This window comes from Pteronotus mesoamericanus, unplaced genomic scaffold (genome assembly GCF_021234165.1).
Source record: "Pteronotus mesoamericanus isolate MK-2021 breed Mesoamerican mustached bat unplaced genomic scaffold, CSHL_Meso_final scaffold_54, whole genome shotgun sequence".
In the NCBI taxonomy this organism is placed as follows: domain Eukaryota; kingdom Metazoa; phylum Chordata; class Mammalia; order Chiroptera; family Mormoopidae; genus Pteronotus; species Pteronotus mesoamericanus.
The window spans coordinates 63,717,957-63,739,054 of NW_026555321.1; positions in this window are offsets into that span (position 1 = coordinate 63,717,957).

Genomic DNA, 21,098 nt, shown 5'->3' on the forward strand with positions numbered 1-21,098 from the left:
TAGTCTTGACTTAATATGGACAGTAGTGCAGTTCAAGGTGTTGATATGGGAAAGAAATATATAGAAGACAGACAAGCGAGTTGATGTCCAGACAACTGATGTTGTGTGGACTTAATTTTGTCTCTGGGGAACTAAAATGATTGTATCTGTACCACAGACATGAGTAATAAAAGGCAAAATTACTTTAACACTCATAGCTTACATACAGACACTATGACTCAATATGACAAATGCTGATGTCTTAAAGAATATATTCTCATATGCAAATCAGCTTTCATTTACCTCTCATTATTTGAACTCTAATTCTATTTCCTGGGGAACTAAGCACTAGTTATGAAGTATTCCAACATTATCAAAATAAATTTATAAATTACTATTTTGTTATTTAAATTATTATAACTTTTAAAGAAATTCCTAAAATTTCCTCCCAATAGATTTTTCAATTTAAAAATATATTTTGAAAAATATAATGTGTTTATTATTTAAAATTATAATTTCAAATTTATATTACAACAATTTAAAATGTATATTTACTCTGTAAAATGTGTATTGAAAAACACCCAAAGGGCTCAGACACATCTGATTCAGCAGAGGGAGAATTCTCTGGCTGTTGATACTGGTATTTCTCTATCGCTTTCAAAGAAATATCAGAATCTCATTTTTTTTTTCTGAATGATAAATCATTGCAATATCAGAATGTTCATATAGCATGCATTTTCTCATTCTTGAGGTGCAAAGGGAAACATGACAATATTTTTATTGCATCAGTATGGAACATTGGACTAGTTGTGGAGCCTGGTTGAAGAAATGATCCTCTTTCAAACCCATGCAAAGTGACTGCAAAGGCTGAGCTATAAACATGGAATGAGCAGACATGATAAAGCCATGTGACTCTTTCGGCTATATCAATAATTTGATTCCAATTATTGCTATTGATAGAATTGTGCAAGTAACATCTATTGTTAGGACAGCTCATGTGTTTGGGTTGGCAACACCATGTCAGAGTAGTGTGTATGTGCATGTGTGTCTGCATGTATGTATGTGTATTCAGATATCATGTTGCTGATCTGCCAGCATCAAATGTGGAATTCAGATCAGAGGGGCATCCTGGGTTTTTTTGCCAGGCAATGAGCTCACATTGAATTATTATACCAATGGCATATTTGGAAAAGGGTCAGTTATTTCTACTGTAAAGGAATTGGTCCCATTTTCTATCTCCAGGAAAACACTCTAAACTTGAAACACATTTTTTTCTACAGTTTTTACAATATCCATCAATAAAAATGCAGACTTACTCAAATGAAATAAAATCAGGTAATCCCACATGGTACTATTGCAACAAGTAAAACCATGTTTATATGTCTTAAATAATTCTGTTTTTTGAAGTAAAAAGGAGAAAATGCCAATATTTTATTGTTTTACAGTGTCTCAGGCATGTTGAATGCAGTGAAGCTTGGCAGAATAAACAGTAAGATTATTAATACAACTGGAATATGTTATATTTTGAAAGATGTAGAAGTTAATATGTCACCAATTACATGGCTATGGTGACATATGTCTATCTGCAGCATTATTGTCCCATGGAAAGTGGCAGAGCACATATGTGCTATGCTAAGAGGGAAAATACATAACATAATTCTTAATGACTTTCATGCATTTGAGGATTCACTTTATGTATTGTTATTTATAAAATTCTGTTCTACAGGACATACTGTCATGAGGAATTCTGTAAAACAAAAAGTAATTTATGGTCAAATAATTTTGAAAACACTTCATTCTGTCTTTATCTTAGAAGTTCATAAGGGACACCAACATGGCAAAGGCAATGAAAAACAGCAATAATGATGAAAATTTCTTATTTCAATAACTTATTCTCAAAACCATTTTGTTATTGCATGTTTTTATACACTGCATTGTTTAAACAAATGTAGAACATACCTGGGAAAATATGAAGGACATAAAGGATAATCTTTATTGATTCTAGGATATGAAAAAAATTACATGTTGATATTTATAAGTATGGAAAATCATGACTGGCAGGAATATTAAAAGCAAGAAATTATAACCTTACATTAGGTCAGATAGTTTTTCAGAATATTCTTTGGAGCTTCTTCTAAGACACATCTCCCAGTCACTGTCTTATATCTGTCTCCTGCCATCCATTGACCACCATGATTCTCAGTTTGATTTTGTCTAATATTAGATTGGAAAATGTCTCTTCGTAGCTTCTAGGCAGGAGGCTCTCCAACCTATATTACATTTGAAATATCTGACCCTTTTCCAACTTTCAATGTACCCACCCATTAATAACTAAGTGATTTTAGTAAAATGCAGATTTTGACTCATTGTTTTGGGACTGGGTCCAAGATTGTGAATCTCTAAAATTCTAATATGAAGTATGATAGTGTAGGTCCTCCAACCTCACTTTGAGCAACCAAAGCTCTAGGAGAACTTCAAAGCTTACTGGTAAAAAAGAGGGATACTCTGAGCCAAGTTAGTCCACGCAGAGTTTTCCAAACTATATCATAAGAATTACCTTGAAGTTTTCATAAATATGGATCCATATTTCCATTTTCAAATGTAGTAAACAATACTTTTTAGAGAAAAGACCCAGAATTTTATTTTTAGTAACTGCCACAGGGAGTTTGTATGATTAGCTAGTTTGTAAAATCTGGAGATGCTGCAGTATTTTTCTGAGTTGATGTTTAGACCACAGCCAAGCTGGTTGCATATGGATCTGCTCTCCTGAGGAGCTCTGGATACAAGCTTGGATCTCCCCACTAACATCATTATACCTGCTGCTCTTTGATGTGAGTTAACATATTCCCCAGGCTTTAGAGAAGATACCTAACAGTCTAGCCAGTCTATGTTCACTCAGTAAGAATGTAAACAGCAGTGCCTTCCTGAGGTCACTGTGGTTATGACACTGGTAATGAGTGAGAACAGAAACAGGGCTCCCTGGGGTGGGGGGGCGGGGCAAGTGGACCTTTACCAACCTATATTCATCTGGGAGGTTTATGTGTAAGAGTGTATGAATGAGACAGACAAGAATTTTTATCTTAGCAACTCCAGGCAACTTGCTGAGTTTGGGGCAGAATTTTATTCTCCACAGGGCACCGGTTGGGGTTGGGGAGATAGTTATAGGACAGGAAATGAAACTTCTTGGTCTACCTGAAAAGCATGTACTTTTGACTTGGATAGACTTAGTCTTGGCTCTGTTTGTTATTGATAATGGTAATAGTAGTTAATAGGAATTCAGTGGTTATGATGAACCAGGCCCTGACTGCTATACATCTAATTGCATGACCTTAAGCAACTGATTTAGCCCATCTACAGTCTTTCTGTTTTCTATTTTGGCTTTCAAACAATTATTGGAGTTTCCTTATGCAAAAAAAAGTTTTTTTTCTGCAATAACCATCCCGAGTGACTTTACTTACAAGGTCAGTGGCCTCTGGCCTTCTGTGACTGCACTTCTGGAATCTCAGTTGACCCTTGTCTGCATTTTACCAACCTACCTATTCATCTCCCTGGATCAAAGCTCCTCCATTGTAGGTATTTCTAAACACCATAGCCCACTATGTAGTTCCTTCCAGCCTGTGTGTATGGGTTTGCCTTTCTTCCGAAACAAACACTGTAACTTTGTTTTTCACTGTTACTGTGTCTCAGCAGACTCTTCTAGTCCATGCTATTGGGCTTGCCATTCCTGGAAAATCCTGCAGTCTCCGCCTTTTCACATGGGCAGCTGAGGACTCATGCAGAAACCTGAATGATTAGATTAGAGGGGGTGAAACCTGTGGAGCTATGAATGCACCACCAATCTTGTTGCTCTTTCATGGTCTGATTCTTTTTTTTTTTAATTTTTAAATTTTTATTTTTTGTTCAAATATATTTCTCTCTACCTTCCTACCACTACTTTCCCCTGCCCCCTTCCCCCAACTCCTTCTCTCAATCCTTCCCCACTTTGGCTTTGTCCATGGGTCCTTTATACATGTTCCTTGACTTGACCCTCCCCTTCCCTTTCCCCGCCCCTCCCTTACATCTTGAATCTGTTGGTTTCTTTTTTCTTTCCATGTTGCCAGGTTATATTTTCCTTGCTTCTTTGTTTTGTTGGTTAGGTTCCACTTTTAGGTGAGATCATATGGTATTTGTCTTTCACCCCCTGGCTTATTTCACTTAGCATAATGCTCTCCAGTTCCATCCATGCTGTTGTGAAGGATAGTAGCTCTTTCTTTCTTTCTGCTACGTAGTATTCCATTGTGTAAATGTACCATAGTTTTTTGATCCACTCATCTACTGATGGGCATTTAGGTGGCTTCCAACACTTGGCTATCATAAATTGCGCTTCTATGAACATTGGAGTGCATAGGTTCTTTTGAATTGGTGTTTTGGGATTCTTAGGGTTTAATCCCAGCAGTGGAATTGCTGGGACAAAAGGCAGTTCCATTCTTAGCTTTTTGAGGAAATTTCAAACTGTTTTCCACAGTGGCTGCAGTGGTCTGCACTCCCACCTAGGGTTGGTTCCGTTTTCTCCACATCCTTGCCAGCATCTGTTGTTTGTTGATCTGTTTGTGATGGCCATTTTTCACAGTCTGATTCTTAGAACATTCCCCACAGAAATGGTGTCAAAACTTGGTTGCTATTCTTAAAGTGTGAACTAATTTCTTAAGCCTGCCTATATTTTTTAATTATCTGGAGAGATTTATTCTCTGATGTTCAAGCTCACATCAGAGAAAGTAAATAAAATAAATATTAATAAGGTTAGGACTAACCTATGGTATTTACAAACATCTTCTAAGTGTATTCTAACAGGCCACCATGGCTGGACCTCTGCTCTCACGCAACTCCCAATATCTCTTGTTTTCAGCAGATTTAATCATCAAATCCTTTCAAGGTGTTGAGGTTATCACGCTCGAGTTCCCTTAACTCCTGTAAGTTGATATGTATCAATACTCATACTAATTCTTTTCCATTCTTAGAGATGAGATCCTTAGTCTTATCCAGGCCCAACTCTTCCATCTTTGTTTTTGAAAACGTTTACTCTTATTCTCAGTGTCTAAGCTTATATGGCTATTTCCATATCTTACTCCATCTACTTTTCCATAAATGTTACACTGGCTTTTATTCCTGTTTTGCCCCTGAACTGTTTTTATTCTGTTTGATGACCCCTAATCACTAAATCTAGTACTGATACTTACTCATTAGGTCAAGTAGTACTTTAAATTTATGGAAAATTTCACCTTATTAATACATCTTTTTCTTCAATGTCCTTTATTCTTTTGGCTTACATGATATAACTCTCTTATGATTCTTCTATGCTCATTATAATAATATCTTATTTTTTTCAGCCTCTTCTATGGTGTTTCCCAGATGTGGTATGTGAAAAAATGTGTCCAAACTACTTTGCAGCTCTTTCACGAAGGCTGTGGAATATATTTCCTCATACATTCTAAGCTAGCCTGTGTCTTGCTTATACCAAAAGAATGTGGTAGAAGTGATATTGTTGAGATCTGGAACGCAGGCCTCCAGAGACTGCAAGGTCAGCCTTCACTCTCTGGGGACATTGAAAAGCAACCTGTGAAAAAAGACAGCATAGAAATAGAGCCCAGTTGACCTTTGGGTCTCATCTAAGACCAGCTTCCATGATATGTAAGTTAAATATAGACATGATAGTGAACCCAGAATAAAAATTAAACTAATGCCCAGAAATTTAAAAAATATCCTATCATTTTTGTTTTAATCTGTTATATTTTGGAATGGTATTACCTATTGCAATAGAAGAGTGAGACACCAGAACTCCTGCTGTTACTAATTTCTGTCCCTTTTTTCATACTAACCCAGAATAACCTTCATTATTCTAACTACATTCTTTATGAGTCAAACATTGATTTTGAGGGTCCCAGAGCCATAAATACAAATTTTAATTAATATCAATAATATAATGTCCACAATTACCTCTAACTGACAACCTTGGAAAACTGAACAATACCATATGCTTTCTAATTGATGGATTGTCACCACTACCTGCCCCCTCCCCTTACCCAACCCTAAAGTCTTTGGGTCATTCTTAAGCCCTGCCTTTCTCAACATCTTCACCTAATTAATTTCCCAGTCTAAATTGAACCTGTTGAATATTTCCTGAATAGCACTCTTCCTTCCATCACTGCTGGTTCTCTCTACTCTTCTTTGCCCTCTCTTGCTTGGATGATTAACAATAATTTGTTGACTGGTTTCACTGGCTTTAGTCTCAGGTCTCCTCAAATTTTTACTACATAGTAATATCACTAAATTAAAATTTTTACTATGTCTCTGCCTCTTAGCTCATCTATAAAATAAAATTTATTTTGTTAGCATGACATAAAGAACCCTTCAATTTGGATCCATAGCAACCCACCCAGCCTTACCATCTCCATTTCATGTCTCCATGTTCATCTAGGACATTTTTTAAATAAGAAGTATTGAGCAATATAAACATACAGGATGAAGTTTCAAATATTGTGCTTCCAATGCTGTCCTAAATAGAAGGATATTTTTGTTCATTTGCTTGATTCAACTTACTCAGTCTTCGAGGTTTAACTCAGGAATTGCCTTCCCTGAACAATGTGGGCTGGGTTAAGATGATGTCGTCTGCATTTTGCTATAATATTGTGTACATATTTCTATCATAGCAATATCTCCATGGTATTGGAGTTACCCAACTTCTTATCTGTCTCCCTAAACCTTCCATGAGCTCTTTTAACAGAGTCGACTTTCCTTCCTCATAATCACCACCATCATGCTCAGGACCTGATTCAGGGATAACACAATCAATATCTGTTCAACTTTTATTTTGAACATAATTTTGTCAGCCATAACATGTAGTTAACAATACTGACCTCATATTATTGAGAAGTAAAAATAACTAATGTAAAGTAGATAGTATGACACAAAATTCATAAATGATTGCCCTTTGAAAGAAAACCGGGTACAGGAGCAAGAAGGGAAAAACCTCACACCAGGCTGCCTTGATATAAGAATGAGTTAAACATTTCAAAAAGAATCTGGATATAAAGATGTTGTTCTCTCTGAGAAGGTAGATGAATGGAGGCTATTTCCTTTATCCCTTAGAGCCTCTTAGTGTATTAATCACTGTGGTTTTAATTTCCTGCTCTGAATATTCTAATACCTCTGCCATGTTTGGATCTCATGCTTGATTTGTCTCTTCAAGTTCTTTCTGGCTTTTGGTGTACCTTGTAATTTTTTCTTGATAGCCAAATGTGATGTATTGTGTGAAGGGAGTTGCTGTACACAGACCTTGCGTGGTGGGGAGTCTGTGGGGTTAGGGAGGTGTTCTACAGTCAGTCTTCAGTGAGCCTGTGTCTCTGAACTATGAGACTCACAAGTGCTTCTCAGTGGTTTTTTTTCCCTTTTATATGGGACAACATGCCTAAAGGGGTTTGGAGCTGGGTATATCACTTTTCCCAGGTCACTTAGGCTCTGATGATACCCCAGTGGATTATACTCTGGTTAACTAAGCTGTCCCTGAAAGCAGGCCTCTTTTAGAAAAAAGTGCTTTGCTGTATTTCCAAAAAGCATCTTTCCCTTTATGGCTAAAAGCACAGGTTTTTGGGTTTTTGTTTGTTTTTGTCCCCCCCCCCCAGCGATATTTACTTTTGGAATCTATTCTAACTCCAGGAGATAAATCTCATAATAGTGTGGGAGCACCTGCCCCGACCTCATGAGTCAGCTTTTTCTACACTGGGCCTCTAGCGATGCTTCATTACAGTTTGGCTTTCCTACACTGCACTGGTTCTCATTGCGCTTTGAGCTCCTGAGTCTCCACTCTGGTAAACTGCCTGAAAAACTACCATGCTCTGTGTTTACTTGTCTATCTCTCCAATCTTGTGGGCAGCTGCATGCTATATCTTCCCCTATGTTAAGGAGTTAAGAAGAATTATTGACTTTTCAGTTTGTTCAGGTATTTGTACTCTGTTAGCGTGAGGCAGTGACTTTCAAGTTCCTTATACATGGAACTGGAAACCAGAAGTCCTTTCTTATCATAAAAAAAAATATTGAACAGACCAGGGTCAAGAAAAGAGTACTTCAGTTATTCATCCAAAGACCTCTTTCCTGGTCTGAACAAGTAGATTAATTAATCTTGCTAGCATATTGTTTAATCACTTACTAATACACATAATGACCATGTCCATTCTCCTCTCTATATATTTTTTACATATATAGGATAAAACTTATTAAATGCTATAGTGAATTACAGTTATATGCTGGACACATTTTACTTCTTATATCCATCTAGTGACTGCCCTTAAAAATAAATTCTTTTGGTCAAGTATGACAGTTCATTAATTCAATTCTAATATGTTCTTAAATATCTGATACTTCCTTTCCACCATGGTGGATATTGGCAGTCTCAAAATTTGGTCCTTGTGTAGTCAATTACACACAAAATGATTCCTCCCCCGCAGGAAAAGCATTCTAAACTTAAAAATAGCCGGCTGAAATTTTTCCTTATTATAAAATGTAGTGAATCAGAATAAGGTTATTTCTATTAAACTTGGGACATTTAAAAACCTGTGTGATAATAACAGACCTCAAATGCTATTGTGTTGCAAGTATATGCACATGCACACATACACCACAAGGAGCGTGTCAAGTTGGTATTGGGAAAGTGTAGGGGTGAAGCAAGGATCTCTTAGACTTACGTTGCTTGTTAGTGACCAGTAATCACTGAGCAGCATCTTTCCCCTATATGAATTTGATTACAAAATTTTAAAATAAAAATATATTAGCAGTATAATATAATGAATTCAGGTACTCCACATTGTCAACAGATTCTGTATTTATGTTTTGGTAAAGATGTTAATCACATTTCAATTTTTGGCAAGTCACTTATCCATGAGTCCTCAAAGTTCATACAGAATAAGATAGGGTAGTGCAAAATAATTGTCTGTAACTTTAACATCTGTTTAAAATAATGGTCTATAGTTTTATAATCTTTAATAATATTATGTCACTATAATAAATAATATGATCATTTAATTAAAAATATTTTTATGTCTTTCCAATATTTAACATTTTATAATTTTTTACATTTTATTATCTTGTTCAGAAGCCAGGGAGTTTAAATTTGACATTAGACTTTGATAATTAAACAAAATAAGTATAGAAATTGAGAAACATAATTTCTAGTTCCCTTAACAATAATTCTCATTCACATATGTAATTTTATACAGAGTATGAGGCAAGAAACACAACTACAGGCTGTAAGGCTTATTTTGATATTTTAATAATGTCTATACATTTGTTTGTATACAGTGCACTAGAATTTCCTTTTTAAAATCTTTATATCATTCTGACCTTCAAAAGTATTATTATCAGTTTCTTTTTACTTTAGAAAATTATATTACATATTTTTGGCAACAACAAAATATCTCAAGTTCAACAACATTGGTGCTAAATAAGTACATTCTGCATTGTTTTGTAATTAGTTTTCTCTTTTTATGTCTTTCAAAATATAGAAATTTTTTTGCGTGTAATTACATTTAGGATTTATTGATGTAGACCATGTAAGCATATCTTTTGTGCATCCTTCTCCATAATGTTTCCCTAGTTAAAAATATCAAATCATTGCCCTTTAAGCAACCATAGAAAGGCTGGGAATTCTCCAACCTATTTTTAAATGTTGTAATTATTTTCTAATGAATTAGGAGGTCCACAGTCTCAGAACATAAGGTAATATGGGTTCGCATCTATAATATGCCTGAGCAAGGCATCTGAACCTGGAGTCAGGGCGACCAGAGTTGGGAGGCATCTGAACCTGGGTTTAGGTCCACACAGAGCAGGGCAGCAGGAATCAGTGTGGAAGAGAACTGATTTAAATTTTTTTTCTTAACACACTTAGGTTATAATAATTTTCAAAATGTCCTCTGGATTGCTATCAGATTACTCCCACCCCTTCAATTTGTAAATTGATATAATCTGGGCTCTCAAGAAACAACGATTTTCTGAACCATCAGCACATTTAACTATCAGAGTTCAAAATTGTTTATAAAATGACACTGCTTGGAAAATACCATTTTTTAAAAAATGAAATGAAGTCAAGATAAAAGCATAACAATCACAAAGTGACACAATATGAGGTCCATTACGTGTAACTTCTAGGGCAACATTAACATCAGGTATAATAGGTACAGAATTTGCCATTTTTAATAATTGGAAACACTTTTTGAAAGAGTGAACTATTGTTTCCTAATAGTTTCTGTCAGGTAATTAAAAAAAATTAAGGATTATAATGACATTTACTGCTTGAAAAAAATTACAAATATTTGAGTGCTAGGAATAGTTACTATCAATATTAATTATACAGTATTTTGCCATTGTCATATGGATGTATATGCATTCTTTAGTTTCACCAGTAAACTTCATTTAATCTTAGTGATCATATCCTCTGCTGTTTTTCAAAATTAGAACTTTAGTACTTGGCTATTTATAAAACACTTCTCCTTTAACTAGACATTTTCCACAACTTTTTAAAGCACAATGTACAATAAAAATTTTAAATTTATACAGAACATGGAATATTTTTGTATCACAATTGTATGATTCTTTTATTAATTTTTATGTTTGAATTCTCATTAAAATTAATTTTACATCATTTAATTGAATTTCATTTGTTCAAAAACCATTATTGTCATTTTTCTGAAATAATGGAATATTTTTATTCAATCATTTTTTGCAAGATACTCTTCACTTTCTATGTCTTAAACTTCCTCTTTTAAATTAGTTTGTGACTAACCTCAGTGATTGAACATTGAAGTTTCTTTGTCACATAAAGCTCTAAATTTAAGGTAGTGTGGAGAAATTATGATCTCTAACACTCTAGAATTGATTCCAGTAGTTGTCAAAGCATTTGGTGGATTTTTGAATTTGCCTTCAGAGCTTAATTGTCTTCTATTTCATATAGTTTATTTCATTTTTCAGCAATACCTGGAGGTATGAAGTTTTGAGGTGCCTAGTAAAAGCATTATACTTGCCACAATATAAAGCCTCAAAATTATTCTCATTGAACAAAACACTAAAGCAGAAGACATGGAGCTTTACAAAGTAAAATCTTATCTCAGATGTTTCCAAACTTGTAAGGAAAGCCACTGAAGTGAGCCTTCTGACACTAATCCCATATCAAGGCTCTAACCTATAAACTGGGAGGGTAGAAAGTGGCTGGATTGTTTTCAAACATGTGCATATTAATCCCTCTCATCCTGCCTGTCTGTTTGCTGTGTGGCTGTGCCAGACCTCCCATTAAGAAGTGGAATATATTTCCCTTTCCTTTGAATGTATGCAGATCCTCTGACTTATTTTGACCAATAGAATTCAGTGGGGATGGCATTGTTTAATTTCTGAGTTTATAACTTAAGTGACCTTGCACTTTCCTTTTTTACTCTAATTTCACCTTTACATTTTCACCAGCTACCATATAAAAAAGCTTACGTGACAGCACTTGATAATGACAGATTATGGGAAGGGAGGGCAAGATTGAGATAATGTTCAGAGAACCTTGGGACCTTGTTCAGGTCCCAGCTGAATGTAGCCATGTGAATGACTTCCGCTGACACTGTATAAAGCAGGATTGTTGGCTGAATACAGCTAAAATTTGAAGGGTTTACTTATTGTATTGCACCCTCCCTAGGCTGGGGAGGTCCACTTGAGACTCAGGTAGATGGAAGATGTGTGGAGCCATAGAGATGCTTGACATGCCTTTATTCGAGGGAGTCACCTGGGCCACAAACCTGTGTTTATGTTGGCACGCCTTTGCCCATCCCTTCTTAAATACTAGAAAGAAACAAAGGTGGTGATAAGCCAAATAGTGAGGTAACCTAGCATGAGCTGCACATGTGAGCCTACTTAATGCTAAGAGGCAGTTTATTGCACCCAGAGTCAAGGCTGTGAGAACACTGCTTTATCAGTCTCCTTCAAAGTTGTGAGAATCTGCTCCTCATAGTTACTCAAGCACCTGGAGGAGAAAGCCAGCCTGCCTCCACTTACCCTACACTTATACAGTAAGAGATAATTAAAAAATATTTTTTGTCTTAATTTTTAGAAGTTATAGTAGCAGTGAGGGAACTCATGTTCCCTTTTATTTATGGCTTATATTTTCCAAACTAGAAATATTTTCATTGCACAATGAGAGTAGACATTTTGTGGGCAGTATTATAGAGAAGGTCTAAAAGGCACCCTTATATTATGTCACGATTAACTTCTTCTTTCCTTCCTTCCTCCCTTCCTTCCTTCCTTCCTTCCTTCCTTCCTTCCTTCCTTCCTTCCTTCCTTCCTTCCTTCCTTCCTTCCTTCCCCCCCTTCAAACAAATTACCAATACTGTTTTTGACTACTAAACTGATTATTTTAGTAATTTCTTGGCAATAATGTCCCCATCCCTTTCCTTATTAGTATACTGATGATTGTCTTATTTCTATCACTTAGTTTGGTTTTTTGATCCAAAACTTAAGCACCAAGAAATTCAACATTTTTGGAGGCAGGTCAAAATATTGTGTGTGTGTGTGTGTGTTTTGCTTTTAATTATATACAGTATATATATATATACACATACAATGTATACACACACACATATATATACACACACACAGACACTATAAAATGTATGTTAAAATACTGAATGAATGTGGCATTTTATCACAGTCCTAAACTGCACATTTCCAGTAGTTGCTTATTGTTAAAGTAATACTTAAAGAATTCACAAGATTACAATTAAAATAGGAACTCAATAAGAGGGAATAGCTTTTGCTGACCACAACATACCCTGTTTTATTGGAAATGCAGTAAGCTGGTATTTCAGGATAAAAGAGAAACTTTAGTGAAATCTAAAGGCAAATTTCAGAAAATTAATTATAACCAGATGCCATTTCCATCATATCTGTTTACTTAATTGAGACTGAATTAACTACCATATCCTTTTAAAATCTGATTACTCATTAACTTACTGGTATACTCAATAAGAGACATTAGTACACACTGACAATTTTACAAATTGTCAAATCTCATCTTAGAAGATTCCTTTTTTTAACTAATGTTGCTTAAATAAATCAAAAATATTATTCTTTTAGACTGCCACATTTTACCTGTTTCTATCAACAGTTTTCTCTATTTTTCCACTTTGTTTTTGGTCCTCTATTGAGTCCTTTATTGGTTTCAACTGAAAAATGAGAGTATAGACAGGCCCTTCTCTCTGGGATTCTAAATGCCACTTCTTGTCATTTAGACATGTGGAGTTGGCAAATGTTTATCAGTTTCTTAGTCAAAGGTTAGGCTAGGGCAGATTTCCAGGCCCAAAATCATGAACACAGGTGATTTAGGGTTTATTTTCTGTAAAGGGTATTCTCTTTTCAGGTTGTCTTTACTATTTTGAGGGACCCATCTTAAATCCAGGGCTTATTACCAGAGTATCTCCACTATGGTGGGTCCTGAATTCCATCTTGTGGTTCTCCAGTCCCGTGCGGCTCTGATTCTCAAATGCCTATCGTATCATATGTGTGCTGGCAAACACCTTGAGGGAAAAGTTAACACCAATACTAGTCTCAGAGATCTGCACTTCCTGTCTCTTGAGGATCTTCAGATTTTTGGACACAACTAAACTGGTTTTCTCTGTTGCCTTCAGTCACATAATAATATATATAATTATAATAATATGTATAATTAACTCTGGCGAGTCTTTATTTTTGATGTGGGGTTGATCAAATAAAAGCTATAATTATATTATATTAGCTATTAGAGTAATATTAATATTAATATTAGAGTAATATTAAAGTAATAATCTACTTTAGCTGAAAGTACTTATATTCAGCACTAATACTATGAATAAAATTTCTTCTGAAAGTTTTGCTTTTCCCATTTTTGCTTTAAAATTAAGTCTGAAGTTTATGTTGTACATGGTATTCAATAAGAATATATTTTAATCTTTTTTCATGTGGACCTCTGATTAAACAAGCAGGATTTATTGAGTACTTCATCCTTTTTCCTCTGATATATACTGTTTCTGCTGTCATACACAAAAGTGGATTTGCACCTGTTTTTATTTTTTCATTTAGTTCCACTGACTAATTATCTTTTACACAATATTTGAAATACTCTGTTTTTTGTCTTAAAATATAATAGAGGTATTTTTTTCTTGAAGATGTTGTGAATATTACTGGCTCTATGTTATGTAAATTTTAAGCAGATTATTTTCAAATTTTGTGAGAAACACTGCTTGAATTTTATTGCATTGAATCAAATTAATAGAATAATTTTGAGAGGACTTGAAATATTGAATATTTTTATAAATAAGCATTATACAAAATTCACCATTCATTTAATTCAATAAATGTAAGGAATATTCTATGAGCTTTATGCTTATTTTTGGGTGGACTTATTATTAGGTAATTTTTTATTATAAATGAGATTTTTTAGTAAACTTTTTGAAAGAACTTTATAGATTTACAGGTGTAATCTGTAAATTGAGGTGTAATTGAATACAGCATACCCAATTTCCTATATTGTTCATATCTTATATTTGTATGGTCTATTTGTTAGCAATAATGAACCAATATTGATGTAACATTGTTAACTAACATCCATATTTTGTTCAGATACCTTATGCTTCTTCTACAACTCCATCAGAGGCCCCACAGTATACTTAGTTGTCATGTCTTCTTAGGATCTTCTTGGCTTTCTCAAAAAGTTCTCTCAGAAGTTTCAGTTTCTCAGAAGTTCATTGTTTTCTATAACCTTGACAGTTTTGAGTACTAAATAGGACTTTTTAAAAATATTTTTATTGTTGTTCCATTACAGTTGTCCCCACTTTTGAACAGGATTTTTGTATAATGTTCCTCAATTTGGGTTTGTTTAATATTTTTCATGGTTAGGCTAGGGTTATAGATTTTTAGTAAGAAGAACTGAGAAGGGAAGCACCCTTCTCTTAATGTCATAGAAATATATTACAAACATTACTTATCACTGTTTCTGTGCACCTACGTTACCTGGCCGATATTGTATTGACCAGGTTTCTCTACTGTAAATGTATTTATTTATTTTCTTTTTTTCATACTCTGGCATTGTCAACATTCCAATGTATAATCACCACATTTTATTAATTTTTTCATCACTATGGATATTTACTCTGTTACCATTTTTGACTATTGTGAATAATTCTTTGTGTATTATTGTACAAATTTGTTTTTATTTCTCATGAGTATATGTATATACCTAGGAGTGAAATGCTCGTTCATATAGTATCTATATGTTTAAACTTCTGAAGACCTGTCAGACACTTTTTCCAAAGGGGCTGCATAATTTTATGTTCTTATGAGGACTCTATGAGTTTTCCAGTTTCTCCATATTTTTGCCAACATTTGTTATTATCTCTTTTTTAAAAGTATTTTATTTACTGATTTTTAGAGAGAGGGAAAGGGAGGGAGAAAGAGAGAGAAACATCAATATATGGTTGTCTTTCATTCATGCCCTACTGGGAACTTGGCCTGCAACCCAGGCATGTGCCCTGACTGGGAACTGAACAAGTCAGTGACCTTTTGGTTCACAAGCCAGCACTCAATCCATTGAGCCACACCAGCCAGGGCTGTTATTATCTATTTTTTTAATTATATCAATCACAGTGGGTGTGAAGTGATATCTCATAGTGGCTCATTTGCAAGAAGCCAATAATGTTGCTGAGGTTTTTTTCATGTGCTTATTAGTCATTTGTGTATCTGCTTTTGAGAAATGTCCACTCCACTCAGGTTTTTATCCACTTCTTATTTGGGTTATTTGTCTTTTTTATTATTGATTTGGAAGAACTATATGTATCTTAAGTACAAGTTCCTTATTGGAGTTATTATTTGAAAGTGTATTCTACCATTTTTCTGGGTTGTCTTTTCACTTTTTAGATGGTATCCTGTGAAGCACAAAAGTTTCTAATTTTGATAAAGTTCAATTTATCTGCTTTTCTTGTTTCCTTTGTTTTTGGCCTTAGCTAAGGAGGTTTTGCTTAACCCCAAAAGAAAATTAACTACTATATTTTCTTCTAAGACAGAGATTGCTTCAGTACTGATATTTAGGTCTGTGATTAATTTTGAGTTCATTTTGTGTATGGAAAGAGGAAAAGGTCCAATTATTATTTTGCATGTATGTATCAGGTTTGTCTAGCACTATTTGTTGGAAAAACATTTTTTCTATTGAATTATCTTGAGACTCTAGTCAAAATTCAACTGAACATTAATATAACAGTTTATTTCTGAACTCCCTGTTCCATTCCAATAATATCTATCCAAATACCAGGACCACACATTCTTGATTACTGTAGCTCACTGTGAGTTTTCAAACTGAGAAGTGTGAGTCCTTTATTTTGTTCTTTCCAATACCATTTTGTCCATTTACAGGTTGTTTTGCATTTCCATGTGAGTTTTAAAATAAGCTTGTCAATTTCTATAAATAAGCCTGAAGAGATTTTGATAAAGATTGTATTTGCTTTATAGGTCAGTTTGGGGGAATCTTGCCATCTTAACAATTTTAAGTTTTGTGACCCATAACCATGAGTTTTATTTCCATTTTTTAAGTGTTCTTTAATTTCTCATCAATGTCTTGTAGTTTTCAGGTTATAAAATTGCACTTAGGTTAAATTTACTTCTAAGTCTTATTTGAATTGTTTCTTGATTTTATTTCTTTATTGCTCATTGATAGTCCATAGAAATATACTTGATTTTTGTATATTGATCTTATATCCCATATCCCTGATGAACTTGATCATTAGTGATAAAATATTTTAGTGAGTCCTTAAGATTTTATATATATCACATCATTTGTAAATTAAGATAGTTTTATTTCAATCCATTCTGAAAAGGTATTATTACTCCCACTATAAAGAAAAATGAGAATTATAGGGCTCACATAAGTACTAACAGGTGACACAATTAGATTCAGATGAATCTATTTGAGATTAGAGTTGTAATTTATAGATCCTTAGCATAACTGCAAGGTGAAGCAATACTTTGACATCCATGAAAAGAATTTCACTCTTGAAGAATTTATTGATTTCCCTTTTTATGCTCCTACTTCATAATCATTGTTTGAATAAAATTGCAACATCTTTATGATGCTAACAGACAGTAGTACACAACACTCAGAACCATAACGCCTACCACTGTGTCCATTAAACAAAAACTCATTCCCCACTTTCCCAGCCCACAGCAACCACTCCTCTACTTTCTGTCCTGTAAGTAGAATCATATGGTATTTATCTTTTTGTTACTGGTTTATTTTACTCAACATAGTGTCCTTAATATTCACCAATGTTGTAGCATGTGTCAGAATTCTTTTTTTAATGCTGAATAATCTTCCATTGTATGTATAGACGAGATTTTATTTCCCTCTTGAACACAAGTGGCTTTCTTTCATCTTTTGGCTATTGTGAATAATGTTGCTATGAACATGGGAATATAAATATTTTTTCAGATGCTGTTTTCTATTTTTTTTTTAAATCTATGCCCTGAAGTGTACTATTTGAATCATATGGTAATTATAACTTATTGAAGAATTGTCATACTGCTTTTCATAGTGGCTGCATCATTTTACATTCCCACCAACAATGGACGGCTATTCTAATTTCTTTACATCCTCACCAGCACTTGTTATTTTCTGTTTTTTTAATAGAATTTCAGTTTTGCAAAATAAAAACAGTTTGGGGACTATACAACAATGTAACAGTACATAATACTACTGTAACTATAAACTTAAGAATGGTTAAGGTGGTAAAATTTATGTGTATATTTAAAAAATACACATTTAAAAAAATTAGAAAATTAAAAAAGTGAAAAATACAACACTTCAACAAAAATAAAATGTGAAACAAATGTTAAGAATTACCAAAGTTAAAAAAAAAAGTCATGAAAAAGTACTGCCCTTACAGAGATGGTAATAGGTAATATTTTCTAAATAAGAGACCGTCACTGGTATTCTACAACTGCATTTCTATTTGTCATGAAATGGTTTTTCTTCTACATTCAGAAATACCTACATTTTAAAATGTTTTAATATTTTATCTTCCCTGATTCTAAACATACCACAGTAGTCACTTTCTATTTTTGCAATGTAATTCTTGATTTCCATGTTGCTAATTTTGTATAGATGCTAAAGTGACTCACCACCAAAGATTTTTTACTTATTTGTCAATTTTTAAATATCCTCACCTGAAAATATGTTTATTTATTTTAGCGAAAGGGCAAAGGAGGGAGAGATAGAGGGAGAGAAACATTGATGTAAGAGAGAAATGTCAGCTGGCTGTCTCCCATGCATGTCCTGACCTGGGATGCCACAGCCTGGATTATGTCCTGACGGGAGACTGAATCCACAACATTCTGGTGTATGAGGTAATGCTCCAACCAATTTAACTACCTGGTCAAGGCATATGACAATTTAAATTAGACTGTGTAGGGTAGTTGGAGGCGTAGGTAACCAGAGGGAGCAGCTCCTCACAACCTTGAAGGAGTCTGTTAAAGCAGTGTTCCCACAGCCTTGAGCCTGGATGTGATAAACTGCCCTGTAGCCTTCAGTAGGCTCACATGCATAGCGAATGATAATTACTTCACTTTCTGGCCTGTAGTCTCTTTTGTTTAGGGCTAGTATTTAAGGGGTAGGAGCTTTGGACAAGGTAGGGAGTCGGGGCACTAACTTGGACACGGGCTTGTGGTCTGTTTGGCCCTCCAGAATAAAGGCCTGTCAAGCATCCCCAAGGCTCCACTCATCTTCTTCTGTCTACCTGAGCCCCGAGCAGACCTGCCCAGCCTAGAAAGGCTGCAACACAGACTGATTTTCAGTGTTATGACAAATAGCTCATTAACACTATAACTATACAGAGCATTGCTTTATTGAGGTTATAATTTAAAATGTCTGTAGATATTCAATTGTAAAATTATGGACATAAGTTTTTTGCCATTCACTTAATTCCAGTTGAACAGAACCTCAACTCAAGTCCATTCTATTCTGATATTTGACTTAGAAGTAATAATGTTCTTTATATATCTGTAACATATGAGCACAGTGTATATCTAAAATCTGCAAAAACTGTAGAATAAGTAACAACATTTTAAGAAAGAGAATGTGTGTTTAACTTGTGACTGTTGGATGAGGCATGGTCTTTTAAATTATTTTATTTTATTACTATTATTATTATACCTCCAATGTGCAAATGCATCATTGCTTGTGAAATGTTTTTAATGTAACTTTATGGGAACTGAAATATTAACCTGAAAATGGGACAGGAACTTGGAAGAGTTGAAATACCTACCCTTGCTTATTTTACTTAGACCCTGGTTTTGGACCAGTTCCCAAAAAAGCTTTTAGTGCCTATTGTGACTCAGCACATTATACAGGAAAGGAATTTGGCCATACAAATGCAGCATTTTTTTTCTTTAGTTCCAAAGCAAGGAGTAGTCTGTGGACTATATAACATTATAAATAAATCAAGAACTATAAAATGTTTAAAAATATATATTTTAATTTAACCCAGAGTACTTAGCTACATTTAAGCAAGACATGTTCTAAACAAATAGGTCTTAAAATATATGACAAGGATCTTGACGACAGTGATTTTTGTGATATTACTCAAAACATAAGAAAACTATATTAGGTGCTTAAAAAATATTTGCTGAAGTAATGAATGACAAGTTGTAATAGAACATTGAATGATGGTCTTCAAAATATCAGACAACATTATCTTTGAAAGAAAAGTTAATACAGTTCACCACCACTATTTCAGGTGGCTGGCCATATATTGGTCAATCTTTTTTAGTCAGAGACTAAGTGTCAAAAGCAACCACATAATCTTTTATGAAAATTTAGTATCCAATAATAAACAAAAAATATGTTTCTCCAAAATACTGCATAAAGTGAAAATATGAATATTCAGGAACAATAAGAACTTTAGTTCTATTAACTAACAAAGATATTCAACATTGTTGATCAAAAAGAAAGCACTAAAGGAACACTGATGTAATCGGAAACATGTCTTTCAGGAGCATGGTGGCTGAGATGCAGTGAGTGGAATCAGCATTAAGATGTCATGATGATTTCATCTAAGACTACATACAACCAAGCTGAAGCAGTTTTTCCTTGGCTTTGTAGCGTGGCCTTATTATTTTCTTATAATTTTACAAAGAAAGCCAAATCAATGACTTTGTTATATTCATGCACAGAGAAATCCATATGCTATAGTTACCAAGATTTCAAAAGAATTTCTCTTCTGAAACTAGAGTGCAGCATAATGAAGATATATTCTCTTTGGGAAGAGGATGTTTCTCTAGTGAGGCCTGCTTGTGTCTTTAGGAATGTTGTGTGATGGAGAGCACAAGTCTGTCTGAAGGTCAGCCTATCTACTGCCTGGCTTTGTGAATTTATAAAAGTAAAGAAAAAGAGTATATGAACTTTCCAGCAATTTTAAAATTTAAGATTTCAATATTGTCTTTGGCTTATGGATTCTTAAATTATTATTTAAATTTCCTCATTTTTATGAAGTACAACATACATGTGGTGTGTATATATGTGGCTTTTAGATTGACCAATGATACATGCAGAACAGATATTTTTATTGCACAAATCTAACCAGTCTTACTAAATGAGAATTGCTTTTTGTTTTACATTAGGAGTTGAGGCTTATTGAAACCTGTGTCCTTGCTCTTGTTCTGTCCTTCAATTTTGCCACTTATCAAATCTCCCTTTTTTCTACATCAAAGAGAAAGACACCCAGGGAATATCAGAACACCCACAAAGTCCTACTGCTAGATATTCAAAGGTGCTTAAATCTTAGTTCCTTGAATTCTACAGATATTTAGAGAGGTTTTAAAAATATTATTTATATCACATGAAATATGATAAGTTAAGAACAAATGCCATTGAATGTGTTTAGACACACTCACAACAGTTAACAGCATGGTGTATTGTTAATGTTGTGTGGGGAAATTAGAAGGAAAACAATGATTTACTCAAAATAAAATCACAATATTAATTCCATTCAAATATTGAGAAATTATAAGTAATAATAATGGAAATGTAGACTATAAAAGAA